This window comes from Lissotriton helveticus, chromosome 7 (genome assembly GCF_964261635.1).
Source record: "Lissotriton helveticus chromosome 7, aLisHel1.1, whole genome shotgun sequence".
In the NCBI taxonomy this organism is placed as follows: Eukaryota; Metazoa; Chordata; class Amphibia; order Caudata; family Salamandridae; genus Lissotriton; species Lissotriton helveticus.
The window spans coordinates 20615056-20633078 of record NC_136068.1 but is presented as its reverse complement, the minus strand read 5'-3'; the positions used below and the strand labels follow the sequence as shown (position 1 = coordinate 20633078).

The 18023-nt window shown below is 48.1% G+C and overlaps 1 protein-coding gene across 1 annotated transcript in view; it reads left to right on the top strand.

Moving 5' to 3' along the window:
- Positions 1-10648, top strand: part of LOC144767948 (cell adhesion molecule CEACAM21-like) — a 117384-nt gene extending 106736 nt beyond the window's left edge. Inside the window, exon 4 of the mRNA XM_078651300.1 lies at positions 8885-10648. The gene's annotated coding sequence lies outside the window, so the exon portion shown is untranslated. The remainder of the gene's footprint in view (positions 1-8884) is intronic.
- The last annotated feature ends 7375 nt before the right edge of the window (positions 10649-18023 follow it).

The window sequence follows — 18023 nt, the reverse complement described above, 5'->3', positions numbered from 1 at the left end:
TTTCCCGCCACCATTAGTCCCGACCAAGCTACGTCACAAACAGACCGCAGCTGATATTTTTATTTCGTCCTATTTGGACGACACAGTCCCAGAATATGCAAATCCTGTTCGCGCTCCGCCAGTCCCTGTAAATCAGGCACTTCCCGCTCCTCCAGACACCGGAGTACCTGTTACGGTACCCCCGGTCCAGCCCGCCATACAAGTCCAGCCTACATTTCCATTTCCCACTCTGCCAGGACGAAGAGCCTCAGTAGACGACTCTAGTTTAGGGGCCGCAGGGGGAGGTACTCCTCAAACCCCGCCGCCACACAAGCGTTTAACGACAGCCGAATTACATATACAAGCATCACAGCGTACGCCCAGACATCAGACTGTAGCAGAAATAAGAAAATCCCTTGCCGAATGCGGCTATGATCCAGTCCCAGGCGAGGATAATATGGTTTTATATTCATTCCGCGTAAGAAAGGTGACCGAGTATCTAGTCACCCTACCGAATATGAAAGAAGATCTAGACAGAATATATCGTTTCATCCGTACAGGGGATGATCCAGAAAGCATTAGCGAGGCCATGTCTCAAAGGAAAGCCGAGATCCAGCTCATGATATTAAAGTTTCTGATCAATTGTCTAATAAGAGAACAAGATTACCCGTCTAAAGATCCGGCGGAAATGAAAACCCTGACAAGGTGGAGTGATAATATAGCCGAGGGTAAGCACAAGACTGTCGGTGCTATGGAGAGTATGTACAAGAAAATCCGTAAAGAAATAATAAAATTACACGAACAGCGTAAAGCAGCACAAGTAAGCGAGAAAGAAAGTAACTCTGATCCTGAAGAGTTAGACGACGAGAATCCTGACAGAATAGCGTATGTAGGAAAATCTAGATTTCCAGATCGCCATTTACGCCTAGAACACAAGTCTATTTTTCATTCTCCAGCACCAGAACAAGGTTCACTAGAACAAGTGTTTCAAGCTACCGATCACATTCTGAAATCACGAATCGGTTACAGTGAGTTAAGTACCATGCATGAACAAGAACTAGCCCGATCAGCAGTCCGATGGATTACTGATTCTACCACTTTTCCAGACGAAATAGTGGCACAAATGTTTCTAAAAATGCCCCCAGCCGAGCAACGACTGGTGGGTATGTATATGATCCAGTACCTCATTACATTGTATGAGGGTCAACACTCTGATCCAGGCCCGTTACATGATATCCTGAACGAGTTACTCCAGTATAGATGGAAAGGTCTAGGTACCGATTTAATTAGTGTCATTCTAGAACAGCGTCACAAATATAGAACGTTTCTGAACCCGCATTTTGTTCATGTCTCACCCCCAGAAGGTAAACCATTTTACATGGAGAGACAGAATCCGTTACGAGAAGTCCACCCAGTTAGAGGAACGGGTGGCGAACTAGAACGAGTGTTTGTTTACACTCCGATTACAAAGATGGAACTCCTAGAGATGAAGAAATTAATTCCCTGTCATGATAAAGATCCAGCAGGGTTCCATAGAGAATTAAAAGACATGCTCCGTATGGGAGAATACACGTATCCAGATATAATTAAAATGTTAAAGGTTCTGCTGCCCGCAGGGGTGTATGAAAAGCTCAAGGAAAAAGAATGGGAGGTGGGAGAGAAAAAGATCGATTGGGCAGTTCTAGAAGCTGAAGATAAGGCACGAGTACCAGGTACCGGTCTCGGGGATAAATGTAAAGAATTACCAGAATTATTAATACAAGTTTTACCTAGATTATTGACAACTAGAAAAGAAGACTGGGATGCAATCTCAGCCTGTAAACAGAAACAAGACGAAGATATTAGTGATTTTTATTCTAGATTTGAAAAATGTTTTAGCATCAACAGTGGCCTCAAGACAAGTAGTGAGTCATACCCTCACCTTTTTGTTACTAAATTAGTCGAGAATTCAAGTTCACCAATTAAAAATCGAGTTCTGAAAGTCGAAAGTACCTGGCAAGCTAATACCCCGTCCCAGATGTTGCAGATGCTCCAATACCACCAGAATAGAATCAGGGAAGAACAAGAACACGAGAGAAAACGTATGAAAGACACGAAAATGAAAGTACTAGTTGCACAATCTGTTCCTCAAGACAGTCAGAAGAGGGGTCCAAATCAAGCCAGTCATCCTGCAGCTCCCGTTAAAGGGAACTGCAATTATTGTAAACAGCCAGGTCATTTTATAAATGAGTGTGCAGTTCTGAAACACAACATAGCTACTGGTAAGACTAAAGAAAGACCACGTCCGCCTAGACAAGAACAAGTTTCACAGATTCCTCAGCCACAGAATGCACCACAGACAGTTACCGCACCGCAGCCTATTGCTGCAACACAGCACGTTACACAGCAGATGTACCAGTATGCACAGTCTGAGTATCCAGAGTACCAGCAGTATTCATGAAACAGCCTAGAGAGGGAGGTAGGCTTGCCTCTCATCGAGATACCTGTAGATCAAGAAGGTCCCTATGTTCACAGTCAAGTATTAGGGAAAGACAGAAAGTTTTTGATCGATACAGGGGCAAGTAGGACCACAATTAGTCACGCCGAAGTTCCAGGGGCTCCGCTCTCAGGCTCAAGAAATGTTTCCCTTGGATTTTCAGGAAAGCCTATCGTAAATGAGATCTCAAAGCCAGTTACTCTAGAAGTAGGTCCATTGTCCCGCACTACTGATCTGTTACTTACTAAGTCATGTCCAGAAAACCTATTAGGCATTAAAACACTGAAAGAGTTAGGTGCAGTTATATGCTGTTCCCCAGAGGGAATACGATTGTTCCTACGTGACTTTAAGGGTCACTATGTATTACGAGATTTTGATTCAAGACTGTCTAATGTTCCACAGCACTTATGGGCGCAAGGTCCAACTGATGTAGGTTACATGCAAATCACACCCTATCGTGTGACTCTCAAGCCAGGTGTAGTGTTACCACGAATCAGACAGTACAGATTGCCACCTGAGGCTGTAGCAGCCTTATCCAAAATTATTGACGAGCTCATGGCTCAAGGAGTGGTTGTAGAAACTGACTCCAACGTATGTAATTCTCCGATCATTCCAGTCATGAAACGTACTGATCCAAATGCACCCCCAGTATATCGATTAGTGATTGACCTACGAGAGCTTAATAAGTGTATTATTCCTCAGTACCCAGTTGTCCCAGATATCTCTTCCCTATTGACAGCCATTGATTCCGAAGCCACGTTCTTCACTGTCATAGACCTCAAGAACGCATTTTTCAGTGTCCCTATTCATCCAGACAGCCAGTTCCTTTTCGGATTTTGTTTAAATGGAAGGAGCTATATGTTCACACGCGCTCCTCAAGGTTTCACAGAAAGCCCTAGCATTTACAGTCAAGCACTTAAAAGACAACTAGATAACATTCACATGCCAACTGACACTGCCCTGCTCCAGTATGTCGATGATCTCCTGATCACAGCCCGTTCTGAACGTGCTTGCGAGCGAGCATCCCTTACAGTCTTGTATTTCCTAGCCGAGATGGGGCACAAGGTGTCCCCTTCTAAGCTTCAATTCTGTGTCCAGCAAGTGATCTACTTAGGCCACTTACTGTCCAAGAGGGGTAGGCAGTTGACACCAGACCGTATCCAGTTAATAGCGAGTCTTCCTCAGCCCAAGACCCAGAAGGAGGTACGTGCTTTTATCGGCCTTACTTCTTACTGCAGACAATGGATTCCTCAGTATGCATTTCTAGCCAAGCCACTGATACAGTTAACGACACAGGAGGCAGCCGTATCGACTGTCCTCCCTTGGACATCTGAACATACACTTAGTTTCAATGAGTTAAAGAAAGCTTTATGCCAAGCTCCAGTTCTAGCGACACCGAACTACAGTAAGCCTTTTACTCTTTTCGTCACAGAACGTGAAGGTACAGCATTATCTGTTCTCACACAAGATCAAGCAGGACAATACAAGCCCTGTGCTTATTTTTCGAGCACATTAGATCCTGTAGCCCAGGCTCTGCCTGCGTGCCTCAAGTCAGTTGCAGCCACAGCCCTAGCTATCAGACAAAGTGATTCCATAGTCTTAGGACACTCCCTGACAGTACAAGTTCCACATTCCGTGGAAGTTCTTTTAAACCGAACACAAACTCAGCACTTGACAATTGCACGTTTAACAGGCTATGAATTGACACTGTTCCAGCCACACATAGAAATCCGACGCTGCAACATCCTGAACCCTGCTACACTGTTACCATCAGTTACTTCGAATTCTGCCACACATGACTGTGTGGAAGTAGTTAACATTACGACAAAACCAAGACAAGATCTGACAGATATTCCGTTACCAGACCCCGACCTGACACTTTATGTGGATGGTTCATGTATGAGAACAAGTACAGGAGAACTAGTCGCCGCGTATGCAGTGACTACTGACACCGAAGTTATTGAAACACACCGTATTGACACCCTGTCCGCTCAAGCAGTAGAGCTAGTTGCTCTGACACAAGCCTGCATACACGCCAAGAACTTGAAAGTTAATGTTTACACAGATTCACGCTACGCATTTGGAGTTGTACACGACTTCGGAGTGCTCTGGCAGGAGAGAGGTTTCATGACTTCTCATGGAACCAAGATTCAGCATGGTCTCCTTATTCAAGCTCTGTTAGATGCCATACATTTACCGACATCTATCGCTATCATGAAGTGCAAAGCACATACGAAAGTTACTGACATTATTTCTCAAGGTAACGATTTAGCAGATCGCACAGCCAAGCTCACAGCACAGACTCTAGACATTCCAGTTAACATGACACACACTCCAGATCCGATTACATGCATGACAGTTAAGGACCCTACTCAAGATGTCATAGACATACAGTTACATGCTACTCCCGAAGAAATCAAGAAATGGTCCGAACAAGGAGGGGTCCAGACAGATCAAGGATGGTTAACGAAGGGTAGAGCCACCTGGTTTCTCCCCGACTCAATGGTTCAAGTCATTATTAATACCGCACATAGTCCAGCACATTTAGGAGAAAAAGCTATGTTAGACAGTATCCAGAACATTTGGTTCAACAAGCATTTACGAGCTGCAGCCAAGCAAAAAGTCCGTACCTGTATGATATGTTGTCAGTTTAATCCAGGTAAAAAGTGTCCCGGTGGAACAAGGTGGATTCCAGCCCCCTGACCACCCTTTTGTAGTCCTCCAGATGGATTATATTCAGATGGAGCGATGTCGAGGTTTCAAGTATGTCCTTGTAGTTGTATGCGCTTTGTCCAGGTGGACAGAAGCATATCCAGTCCCAGATTACACAGCCGCGACCACTGCTAAGCAGTTGGTTCGTGAGTTCTTCCCCCGTTATGGACTCCCTAGAGTCGTATATTCTGACAACGGCCAGCCATTCTCATCTGAGTTGATGAAACATGTTTCCCTTTTGTTGGGGTACCAGTGGAAGTTCCATTGTGTACGCCATCCTGAAGCAGCCGGTCTCGTAGAGAGACATAACCAGACCCTGAAAATCCGAATTGCAAAAGTGTGTAAAGAGAAAGGTGTGGACTGGCTGGTAGCTCTACCAGTCGCTTTATTTTATATGCGCATGGTCGCACATTCCAGATCAGGTCTGTCCCCGTATGAGGTCGTTTTCGGCCGCCCCCCTAACATGTGGGGTACTCCTAGACCCCGAAGTATTACCGATGTTTCAAGTAATATGCTGACAGATTACCTAGCTTCCTTGATGTCTGCCCTCAACTCATGTCGTTCACAGGTTGCCGCCGCATTTCCAGACAATACCGAGGTGGCACCGCATGAAATCGTTCCAGGATCCATGGTGTTGGTGAGAAATTTTGACAGATCAAGTCCGCTGGAGCCTCGCTGGAAAGAGCCCCGACAGGTCCTCCTCACCACCCGTACAGCCGTGAAGTTGGAAGGTCGCAAAGGCTGGGTGCACCTTTCTCATATAAAAAAGTTTTATGGACTGAAACCCGTCTTAAAGAACATTTCCCAGGATTTGAAGGATTGCCAAAATATTGTTCTCAAGGACTGTCCCGCAAAAGACATTGCTACAAACCCTCCCCTGTTAGAGAAAACTCCGCAACAGGAGTATAAACTCAAGTTAAGGTCTAGTAAAATAAGTCAGCCAGTTTGATTGTCTAAGTCCTCCCCTAGGTGAAACGGTTAGACTGTTTCTGACATGTATAAAATAGACCCCCATAGTGAGAGAGTTAGTCAAAACTCAATCCGATGTATCATTTTTCTAAGTTTCATATTATTTCTCAGCATTATGATTTCCTGCACCAGTTATGCATTTTACCTGTATCTTCCAATTTCTCATGTAAATAAGTCTTCTAATGCTACTGTAGAGCACATGTTTAGTGACCTACCTCCTCATGAACTCTCTTACCGCCTCGCTATGCGAAATAATTCTTTTATCCGCATGTTACATTACTCACACCAGACCAGCAATGCCACTAATTGTTGGGTGTGTGGTCGACTCCCCCCTTCCAGACACCGAAGGGAGTTCTGCCACTTTTTCCTTATCCTTTTTCACATAATGGTTCGTGTGGAGCATGGTCCACGTTAACGTCATCCTCAACAGATATGTCTTTTTTTAACAGTACATGTTTTCCAGACAAGCAAGGTCTTCCCCACAGAACCGGGTTAGATCTAGAAAATGAAGTGTATAATTTAGGTAATTATTCGTCGAATTTCATGGTCCTGAATGTTCAGTCTGATTCCACTCCAGACTTACCTGCTATTTCAGTACTGCCAGTCAGAGGTGAATTATGTGTCCGAAATTATGGTTCCGTACATGTAGGACATAGTGATTGTACTACTATTGTCAAGTATAGTGACAGTGGGAAATCCATTTTCAAAGCTTCACGTCATTCTTATTTTATTTGTAGTCAAACTGCATATGTTCGTCTGCCCCTCGATTGGGAGGGAACCTGTTACATTGCCTTCCTACTGCCACCAGTTTTCCTAGCCCCATCTGATTATCACAGAAACACACATCTAGTACACATTAGACATAGAAGGGAGTCCCCAATTGTCGATTATACTGAAACTGCTCTAGAACAGTATACAGATTTCAACAGAGGTTTCTTTTTCTTTATAGGACCTATCCAGAATAGTAAACTGATCCGTAGGTTAACCAGAACCCTCGAAGTTGTAGTAAATGAGACTGCCTCTGCTCTAGGTAATTTAACTGAAGAGCAATCTGCTATGAGATTTGTCGTTTTACAGAATCGTCTCGTCCTTGACGTCATACTGGCCGATAGGGGCGGGGCCTGTAGAGTCATCGGATCTAGTTGCTGCATTTTTATTCCAAATAACGCGCCGTCTGTTTATTCAGCTATAACCAGACTCCATAAAATTGCCCATCTGTTACACCAAGATCCAGGCACCTGGACATGGTCCGGTTGGTTCTGGAATATAATTTCCGCCTGGGGATGGAAAATATTGTCCTTCCTAGGTATTGCAGTAGCGATCATATTCAGCTGCTGTCTCTGTATACAATGTGGCCCTGCGATTTGCGGCATTTGTGCTACCTCTTGTATTCCTAGTCCCAAGCCCCGTTCTAAATCCCGTTCCAAGAAAATTCGAGATGAGCAAATGATACTGTATGAAATGATAGATGGTATCATGAATATTGATGTTTCCTGATGGAAACGTAGTGACAAGGAGGGAATGTGGAAAAGTAAATTTTGCCATGTTCTGTGTCCCTACGTGTCATCCATCATATGTTATGTGTGCATGATTAAATATGCATATGTATTCCCTATGTTCGATTCAAGACGCAATTATAGTTGTGTCCACCTCTAGTATGCCAGTTTCCAGTTCTCGTGAATACTACGAATATCAGGTCTATGTAAAGCTACGTTGCCACGTTTCTCAGTGTGCACGTTATTCCATTATAAAGTCCCCGTTTCTAGGCCTCAAAAGGGCCTGGACACCAGATTCAGCTCCTGTCTCCTGAAACCTCGCTGAGGAGCGATACAGCCCCCACCTGTATCCTCGACCCTTCACTTACTTCCTGCCTCACAGTGCCCGGTTCAGGCTGGCTCTGCCTCTGAGTCTGCCAAGAATATGTTATGATTCCAGTTATCAGTTCAGTCCTCCTTCTCTGCATTCCTAAACTACTGAATCGCATCAATAGTTTCCGTCATTGTCTAGCCTTCACGTCTCCACGTTAGAGAAATACTGTATTAATGGTCATTTAATATTCTTCATCACGCACTACATGTAGAATAATGCATGCTCCAGTCTTAGAATCAAGTTAGCCTTTCCCCTCCTGACTTCTAGTTTATATCAACATGTTCTCTAAACATCAGATACTAGATACTGCTTAGGTACATGTCGCCCTGACTCTCCAGACTTCAGTCTCTGCTCCTAGCACAGAGTTCGAAGCCCCCAGCTTCTCCTAGTGATACGTCATTGCCAGTTTGCGCGCACCATCAGGTTAGAGGTCCCGGCTCCTTAGGTAGCCCCCTCCATGGTTTCCGCCCCATTCATGACATATTCTGTTACGTTTGCATCACATGTCTATGTATACGCCCTGTTACACCTCTTTTCACCCTTATCTTTCGCGACTGCTACGCGTCACACCTTCTGCTCCACCCACTGCTACGCCTATTGCAATGTAATGCTATGTGTTTGCGTTATGTATATATGCTCATGCACTGTTATCAAAAAGTTGTTCCCCTTGTCCCGATCCTGCCCCCAGCAGCGCTGCTGGGCCTTACCATCCTGTTCCTGCCCTTTATGCTGTAATAAACCTGCAAACTCCTACTACCTCGAATCTTGACTCTTATTTATTGAGCTATCTGTTATTCATTTATACATTCAAAAATAGGGTATTATTTATTTATTTACCACAGTCTAACCTTTGCTGTTTTTCTCTTTCCTGATTTCCAGGTTTGCAGCAAATTGTGAAACACCCTGGAGCTTGACCAAGTGCTTTGGAAGGATGACGGGACCACCATATCTCTATATTTACCCTTTATTTTCTGAACGGTGCATGAGCTTGCTTTTTCCTTCTCTGCTGGTTGCGGTGAAGACCAACGCTTGAAGATGGTGTCGGTGGCTTGCGATTTGGTAACATTGACTGCACGAGCCCGCCCGACTGTCTTGGATTTGTCTCTGTTTGTTGAAGAGAGATGCATTGCCATTCATTATCATTTCATTCAGTGTTAACTTTAGGTTTGAGGTGGTTTAATGCATTGTGTGTACTTAAGTTTGTGCTCACTTAACCTTGCAGAGATGATCCTGGTGTGGGACTGGAGAAGCTTGAAGCACCCCCCACCTCCAGCTGCCAACCGTACCATCAGGTTTATTTACTAAACACACACGACAAGTTCTTATACAACTGATTTCCTGCCGCAGACTCATGACAAGTGTCTCTGTAGGGAGCCTTGTGTTGCCCAAATCCCTCGGAGTGTCCACTCCTGCCAGACCTCAAACCGGCCGCCCGGCCTTCTGAACCTGTTCTGTCTTTGCAAAATCGACCTGGATAGGGCAGGAGGTATTTCTCTGATTTTGTATTGGTATTGGTATTGGTATTGCCTGAAACGCAGAAGGTACGAGCCGTGTCTGGCTGCTTAGGCTTTTATGTTCCATTAGTGTCAAAAGTCCCACGTGGCCTGTCCTACGTGACCACCTGTTAATCACATTAGTGCTTCCCCACACTGTATAAAACTAGAAAAAGCGTCAACATCTCAACATTTCACCAGTGTCCACTCATTTCAGACGGCAGCCTCCGACAGTATTTTTCAGTTTGTTATTCTGTTCTGAACAGACTTAATTATAGAAATGCATAAAATACATGTATTTCACCAGTTTGTGTTACTTTTAGGTTGAGTCTAGGCAGCACGTTTGCAGCTTCTTTGGGACATGCTGTATGCACTCTGTGGGCTAACAACCCTCCCATTGCCTTTCTATTTGTCACTTCAATTGTCCAACAAAACGCCTTGCTTGCTAGTGGTTAATCCTACTTCTTTGTCCCCTCTTGTTGACATTTGCATACCTCCCACAGAGCAGTCCCTCACTACTGTATCATTACGCTTTTGTTTTCATGTGTTGTTCTTATGGAACTCTTTTTTCCCTTTCACTCCGCTCTCAACTCCTTTGCGGTCTACAGTCGGGCAGGGCTCTGGGTACGGACATGGTGGTCAGGTAGAGCGGCAGCATTTCCCTTGATCAGGCGGCGTCATGCCAGCAGCTTCAGGAGTCTGCACGGCTGTCTTTTAGCAGCATGGCGCCTGCTTCACATCAACTGTACGTTAGCATGGTGGCAGTGCGCCGTTCTTTTATCAGTAATGAGGCTCTGCGCCTTATTATATGCCACCACGGACTCCCACATCCCTATGTCCGTTCACTCCACACGGCCCTGCCTGTCTGGAAGAGGCTGTTGCAGCTTAAAGATGTCGTTATCGCTTTCTTGTTGCCACTGCTTCTGCTCCCCTTGCCATTACTCACACATAGCAAGGTGGGGATTTTAATAACAAAATTGTCAAAATGGGATCACTGAAAGTCACAACTTAGCACAATAGTCTAAACTTAAATAAATGTGCACAACCATCTTATTTCCATGTAGTAAATAAATTACTCCAGTTCACTCTTTACTCCACCCTCGTGCTGCCTCCCTCCCCCTGTTAAACACATTATTCTCCACCCCACCCCCCTCCCGCTCTGTTGCTTGTTTGAGTTCCCATTATCTAGCGGTCTCTTCAAAAGTGTCCGATGTCTGCACACAGTGCCATGGGAGACCGTGTTGGTTCTAATGTTTTGATTAATTTCTGTAGCGCTTCATATCCATTTGTAAAAAGAATAATTGATGGACAGAATGCAGAAAAATGTCATACATTGCCCCCAGTACAGAAATCTGGGCCTAAATCCATTGTTATTTTGCTCACCATGCCATTCCAGTTATGACCCAGCCATATGCAAATCAGTCTTGACCCTGCTCCCAATGGGAACGGTCTAGTCCGAACTGCCATGCCAGGTCTTCCCTGGACTGGAGACAAGCATCCTTGGACCGGTTTCGGGCTTTCAGCCCTCAACAGCCAGGATAGCTTGATTCCAGTGGCATGGAGAGCACGGGACTCACGTCTGAGCCTACCCGTCCCACTCGGGGTGACAAATGTAAAACCGGTCCTAGGATGCTTGATTCTGATCCAGGGAGGACCTGGCTTGGCAGTTTGGGCTGGACTGTTCCCATGAGGCACAGGGTCAAGACTGATTTGCAATGGCCAGGTCAAAACTGGGATGACATGGTGAGCAAAGGAATGATGAATTTAACCCAGATCTCTTGACTGGGGGTGATTTGTTCTGCATTCCGTCCATCAATTGTTTGTCTTTTGCTTTCTTGCCTTAAGTTCACCAGGTAGGCCCAGACGTGGGTCCTGGGCTCACTGTGCCACTGGAATCAAGCTATCCAGGCTGAAGAGGGGTGAAACTCAGAAACCGGTCCTAGGATGCTTGTTTCCGGTCGAGGGAGAACCAGGCTTAGACGTTCGGGCTGGACTGTTCCCATGAGGCACAGGGTCAAGGCTGATTTGCAAATGGCCAGGTCTAAACTGGGGTGGCTTGGTGAGAAAAAGAATGATGGATTTAACCCAGATTTCTTGACTGGGGGTGAGTGTTTTGATTTGTGCTGCATTCTGTCCATCAATTGTGTGTCTTTTGCTCATATCCATTTGTGGCAGTCTGGGCACTTCATGCAGAGTCATTTCTTTAGAGCACGCAGCATTTTCTTGGTTTCACAAGCTTATGTTTGGAGATTCTTAGCAGACAAGATCCATTCGTGGTTTTATAGCCTCACTAGTGTGTTTGCAAGAACCTCAGAAGTCCTTGTTACCCGGTTATGTGGAAGGGCCATCTAGGGCACTAGCGGGCTGCCCTCTCTTCAGTTGCTTGGGTGGTGATGTACTTACTCAAAGACCCCTTCACCTCCCACCCAAAATTCCAGACGCCACTCCTTCAAGACCTAGCTCATCTCACATAGTAAAATATATCCAAAGGTGGCAATTTTGTGCTCAAAATAGCATCCTTTACACATCTTAAAGTGGGTGTTCAAGGATCTATAGTATCCGCGCCAAGCCTTCAGTGTGTGTCGGTAATTAAATACGGGGAGAAGGGCAACAAGATGATTATTCTTTTATTTCAGCAGAAAAGTAGAACTTGAGTGAACTAAATGTCTCCGAACCTTCAAGATGATTATGTCTCATCGTACGCGAGTCACAAACCATGCAATTCCTCAATTGCGACAAGTCACAGTGTACATTCCTGGAATATGGATTTATTAAATGTAAATATTAATAATGTATGTTTAGCCAGAGATTTAGTTTTATTAAATTGCACCATGTTTAAGCGGGGAGCGACGAGGACGAAGACCTTTTAGAGGACGGCAGGAGGCGACAGCTGGGAGACCTTGGCTGAGGCCATTGTGAGACGACTGCTGGTTTGTAAGTCATCCTGCAAAAGGGTGTTGGAGCTACTCAGCATTTTATCCTACATGTGTTCCTCATTGTGTGAGACTAGGGGCCATATGTATCAAGCTAATTAGCATTCGCAAAGGCCGAAATTCAGCGAATTTCGGCCTTTGCGAATGCTAATTTGATAAATGGTATGTATCAAACATTTTTGCATCAAAATAAGGAATCGCAATATTTGCAATTCCTCATTTTGCGATTGCACTTAAGGAATCGCAAATTTTGCGATTCCTTAAATGCAATGTATCAAAGAAAAAATATGCTAAAAATGCCCATAAGGATTCGCAAATTACCACCAACTTCTAGTTGGTGGTAAGTTGCGAATTCTTTTAAAAAAGCTTTTTAAAAAAAAAAACAAAGGTGCCAAATGACGCTCATACATGCCCTTAGGGCATGTATGTGCGCCATATGCCCCTAAATGTCATTTTCAGGGGTGCAGCAGGGTGTTCTTGAGACACCCCTGCACCCTTGAAATAATTCCTAATTTGCGAATCGCAAATTCCCCCTTCATTCCTATGGGCCTCCTGGCCCATAGAAATGAAAAATTAGAAATGGTAAGGAATCGCTATAAAAAAGCGATTTTGTACATACATACCGTTTTGCGAATTCTAAATAGCGATTCCTTAAAAATCGCTATTTAGGAATCGCTAAATGGTATGATGATACATATGGCCCTAGGTGCTTAGCATTTATAACTTTTCTGGTTGTATTGTAACACTCATTGGCTGTGTCTCGTGTTAACACGTCTCTAATCCCTTCTGTTAACAGTCGTTTTGCTGGATTAGTTTATATACTGTTGTCATAGGCTGGTGCTCTGCATTTTCTCATGCACTTCCTGTTGTCTCCTGCGTCTCCTGTCTTTCTTGCCCATGGGCGGTTAGGATCACATACATACTTAGCCCGAGTAGTGGTTCTCTGCAATAGTGTCTCCCCAGTCTGCCCTCAGGGACTGACTGCAGCAGGTCATTGAATAGTGCCTTGAAGGGTCTCCTAGCTAACCCTACACTGGAGCTCAGTCTCTCTCCTCCTAATGGGCAGCAGTATGCTCTGGAGTCAGTGCTGTGGTGCAGTCAATGCTGTTTGGCCCCTGAGCCCACTAACACCCCTCTAGTGTGTGCTTCATGCTCTGACTCTGAGGTTGACTGTCCCATGTACACAGCCACAGTGTCACTCAGTGGTTGCTGTGCAGACCCCAGAGCTCCCCAACCTTCTTCCCTCTCTCCTGCTGTCTGTGCTCTGAGGTCACTGTATGTCAGGCCCAGCCCACATTTTGATCTGATCTGATGTGGAACCCTAACATGCATTGTACCCTGAGTTATGTTCATATCACTGTGTTGCTGTGTTGTTGTAACACCGTTTTGTCGTCTTCCTGCTTCAGAATGCAGCCCCTTCCAGATCTGCATCGCGTCAGCATTAGTCACTGTGCAGCACAGGACCAAGGTGGGATCGCATAGGGGATGGGCCTGATTATTATTGATTATTAATGTCAATTGGAAACAAAGATCACGTGGTGGAAAGAAAAATCTTATATGTAAATGTAAATGTAGTATACTTGTAAAGCGCACAGCTGCCCCAGCAACGGGGCGTCCCGGCACTGTATAACTCTGGGGATCCCGTCCTGGCTTTCCCTGTGGGATGGTCCCTTGCTGGGAGTCCCCAAGGTGGAGCCAGGCATCCCCGGAATTGGTGGGGCCGTTGTGGAGGTTAGGCAAGCTAATGCCCAGAGTTGCCGGGTGGAACCCCTGATTAGAGTAAGCACCGAAGCGAGAATTATCGAGTCCGCTGACCAAAGTCCACGACCCTATGTGCAAGTACATTAGATCCGTCCGTTGAACAAATTCTCCCTCGTATGGACAGGCGTCAAACCCTGAGACCGAGAGGGCGGCAATACAAACCAGACAAAGGAGGGTCAAAAAACTGAATAAACGAAGGAAGTGCAACAGGAAACACAAAATCAAAACAACAAAGATGGAGGCGATAGTGAGTGAGAACTCCACCATGACTGGGATCAATTTATCCTCCATTGTTTGAACACCAAATAAACCGCAGATTGTCTCTTCCGGGCTGTCGTGCTGCCCCACAACTAAGAATTACGCACAGACAATCAATCAATCAATCAGGTCATTTATAGAGCGCACTACTCACCCGTAGGGTCTCAAGGCGCTGGTTTGGGGGGGGGGTGCCGTTACTGCTCGAACAGCCAGGTCTTGAGCTTCTTCCTGAAGGAGAAGTGGTCTTGGGTCAGGCGCAGGTCGGTTGGGAGTGAGTTCCAGGTCTTGGCGGCCAGGTAGGAGAAGGACCTTCCTCCTGTTGTCGCTCTTCGGATGCGGGGGACGGCGGCGAGGGCGTGGCTGGTTGATCTGAGGAGGCGCTTGGGGGTGTAGAAGTTGATCCGGTTGTTGAGGTAGCTCGGGCCTTGGTTGTGTAGGGCTTTGTGTGCGTGGGTGAGGAGACGGAAGGTGATTCTCTTGTTGACCGGGAGCCAATGCAGATCTCTCAGGTGTCCGGAGATGTGGCTGCGTCGGGGGATGTCGAGGATGAGTCTGGCCGAGGCGTTCTGGATCCGCTGGAGTCTCTTCTGGAGCTTGGCGGTGGTTCCGGCGTAGAGGGCGTTGCCGTAGTCCAGTCGGCTGGTGACGAGGGCCTGGGTGACCGTCTTCCTCGTCTCGGTGGGGATCCACCGGAAGATCTTGCGTAGCATGCGCAGGATGTTGAAGCAAGACGAGGAGACGGCGTTTACTTGTCTGGTCATGGAGAGGGAGGAGTCCAGGATGAAGCCCAGGTTGCGTGCGTGGTCCGTCGGTTTGGGTGCGGTGCCCAGGGCGGGGGGCCACCAGGAGTCGTCCCAGGCGGAGGGCGAGGAGCCCAGGATGAGGACCTCCGTCTTGTCCGAGTTCAGTTTCAGGCGGCTGGTCGTCATCCATTCGGCTACCTCTCTCATCCCTTCGTGCAGGTTGGCTCTGGCGGTGGCGGGGTCGTTGGTCAGGGAGAGGATCAGCTGGGTGTCGTCGGCGTAGGAGATTATGTTGAGGTTGTGTTGGCGTGCGATGGCCGCGAGGGGGCTCATGTAGTCGTTGAAGAGGGTGGGGCTCAGTGAGGATCCTTGAGGGACGCCGCAGATGACTTTGGTGGCCTCTGACTTGTACGGTGGTAGGCGGATTCTCTGTGTTCTTCCGTCGAGGAAGGAGGTGATCCATTCCAGTGCCTTGTCCTGGATTCCGATGTTGCCGAGGCGCTGTATTAGAGTGCGGTGGCAGACAGTGTCGAAAGCCGCGGAGAGGTCCAGGAGGATTAGGGCCGCTGTCTCTCCGTTGTCCATCAGAGTTCGTATGTCATCGGTGGCAGCGATGAGGGCGGTCTCGGTTCTGTGGTTCGCTCGGAAGCCAGACTGTGAGGGGTCGAGGGATCCGTTCGTATCGAGGAAGGCGGCCAGCTGTTTGTTGACGGTCTTCTCGATGACTTTGGCCGGGAACGGGAGGAGCGAGATGGGAAGGTAGTTCTTGAGGTCGGTGGGGTCTGCTGTGGGTTTCTTGAGAAGAGCGCTGAGTTCGGCGTGCTTCCAGCTCTCAGGGAAGGTGGCGGTGTCGAAGGAGGAGTTGATGATGTCCCGCAGGTGGGGTGCGATGACAGCGTCGGCCTTGTTGAAGAGGTGGTGAGGGCAGGGGTCAGTCGGAGATCCGGAATGGATGGAGTTCATTGTGCGGATGGTGTCTTCGGTGCTGATCGGAGTCCTGGTGCGGAGGGTGGTGGTGGGTGGCGTTGTTGCGGTTGTGGCATGCGTTGGTTGGTTGCTGAAGCTGTTGTGTATGTCCGCGATCTTGTTGTGGAAGTAGGATGCGAGGGAGTTGCAGAGGTCCTGCGACGGGGTGATGTCATTGGTTCCGGCGTTGGGGTTGGAGAGCTCTTTAACGATGTTGAAGAGTTCCTTGCTGTCGTGTGCGTTGTTGTCCAGCCGGTCCTTGTATGTATTTTTCTTGGTGGCGCGGATCAGTTGGTGGTGTTTCCGGGTGGCGAGCTTGAGGGTGGTCATGTTGTCCGTCGTTGGTTCCCTTCTCCAGACTTTCTCGAGGGCTCGACAGTTCTTCTTGGAGCTCTTGAGTTCGTCGGTGAACCATGGTGTTTTTCTGCTGCAGGGTCTGCTGGGCGGGGTTCTCAGAGGGGCGAGTTTGTCCGCGCCGTTGTTGATCCACTTCGTGAGGTTGTCGGCGGCCTGGCTGGGGTTCGCTGAGCTGGCGGGGGGGTGCCGGCTCAAGGAAGCGGTGAGCTGGTCGGCTGTGATCTTGTTCCAGCTTCTTCGGGCAACCTGTTGCTGGTGGTGGTGGATCGTTGTTCTTTTGAAGCTGAAGTGGACGCAGCTGTGGTCCGTCCAGTGGAGTCCTGTTGTGTGGCTGAAGGTGACGTCTTTGCTGGATGAGAAGACAGCGTCGAGTGTGTGTCCGGCGAGGTGGGTGGGGGTGGTCACCAGTTGCTTGAGTCCGAGGTTGGCGAGGTTGTCGAGCAGGCTGATGGTGTTGCGGTCGCTGTTGTTCTCCAGGTGGAAGTTGAGGTCCCCCAGGAGGATGTAGTCGGCGGAGGGGAGGGCATGCGGGCTGACGAAGTCGGCGATGTCCTCGCTGAAGCGTGTGCGTGGACCCGGGGGTCGGTAGATCAGGGTGCCTCTGAGGGTGGTCTTCGGGTTGGTGTGGATCTGGAAGTGCAGGTGTTCAGCGGTGGTTAGGGTGTCGTCGGTGTTGGTCGTGATGCGGATGGTGTCTCTGTGGATGATGGCGATGCCTCCTCCCATCTGGTTGGCAGTGCGGTCTCTCCGGATGATCTTGTAGCCCTCCGGGATTGCGATGGCGATGTCTGGGGCTGAGGAGGCGTTCATCCAGGTCTCGGTGAGGAAGGCAACGTCAGGGGCGGTGGTGTCGAGGAGGTTCCAGAGTTCTACGGCGTGTCTGTGGACGGAGCGGGTGTTGAGAAGGATGCACTTGAGGTGGTTGCTGCTGATGTTTGGCTTGGTGAGAGCAGGTGCAGGGTGAGTCCGGATGCAGGTGAATTTGCAGGCGTGGCAGCTGAAGGGTCCGTGGGTGTGCTTCGGGGCGGCTCGATGACATCCTGGGATGCGGCCGGTGTTGAGTGCGATGAGATCGGCGGCGTTGTAGGTTCGTCGGGTCGGCTTCCGTCGGTGGGGGCCAGGGTTCCTGGCGCTGGTCGCGATCCGGTCGCGGACGGGCGCAGACGGGCTTACCTTTGGCGCGCCTTCGGCGCACAATCGGCGCGCCCGCTGCGCGTCAACGCTGCGCGTTCGCACGGTCGCCATTTAAGGCGAAGTGCGCGGGTGGGCGGAGCAGCTGGGAGGCGGGAGCGGGGAGGGAACAGAATGAAAAAAGGGGCGGGGTCGGCGGTGGTGGCGGGAAGCGGGGGGCGGCGCGGAAGGCGGGAAACACGGGGGAGAGCGGGCAGCGACTACGAGGGAAACAGGCACAAATGGTGGTCACAACAACACTCAGAACGGGCAAAAACAGCGAGGGCAAAACAAGCACAAATGACGGCAAAAACAACACTCAGAACGGGCAAAAACA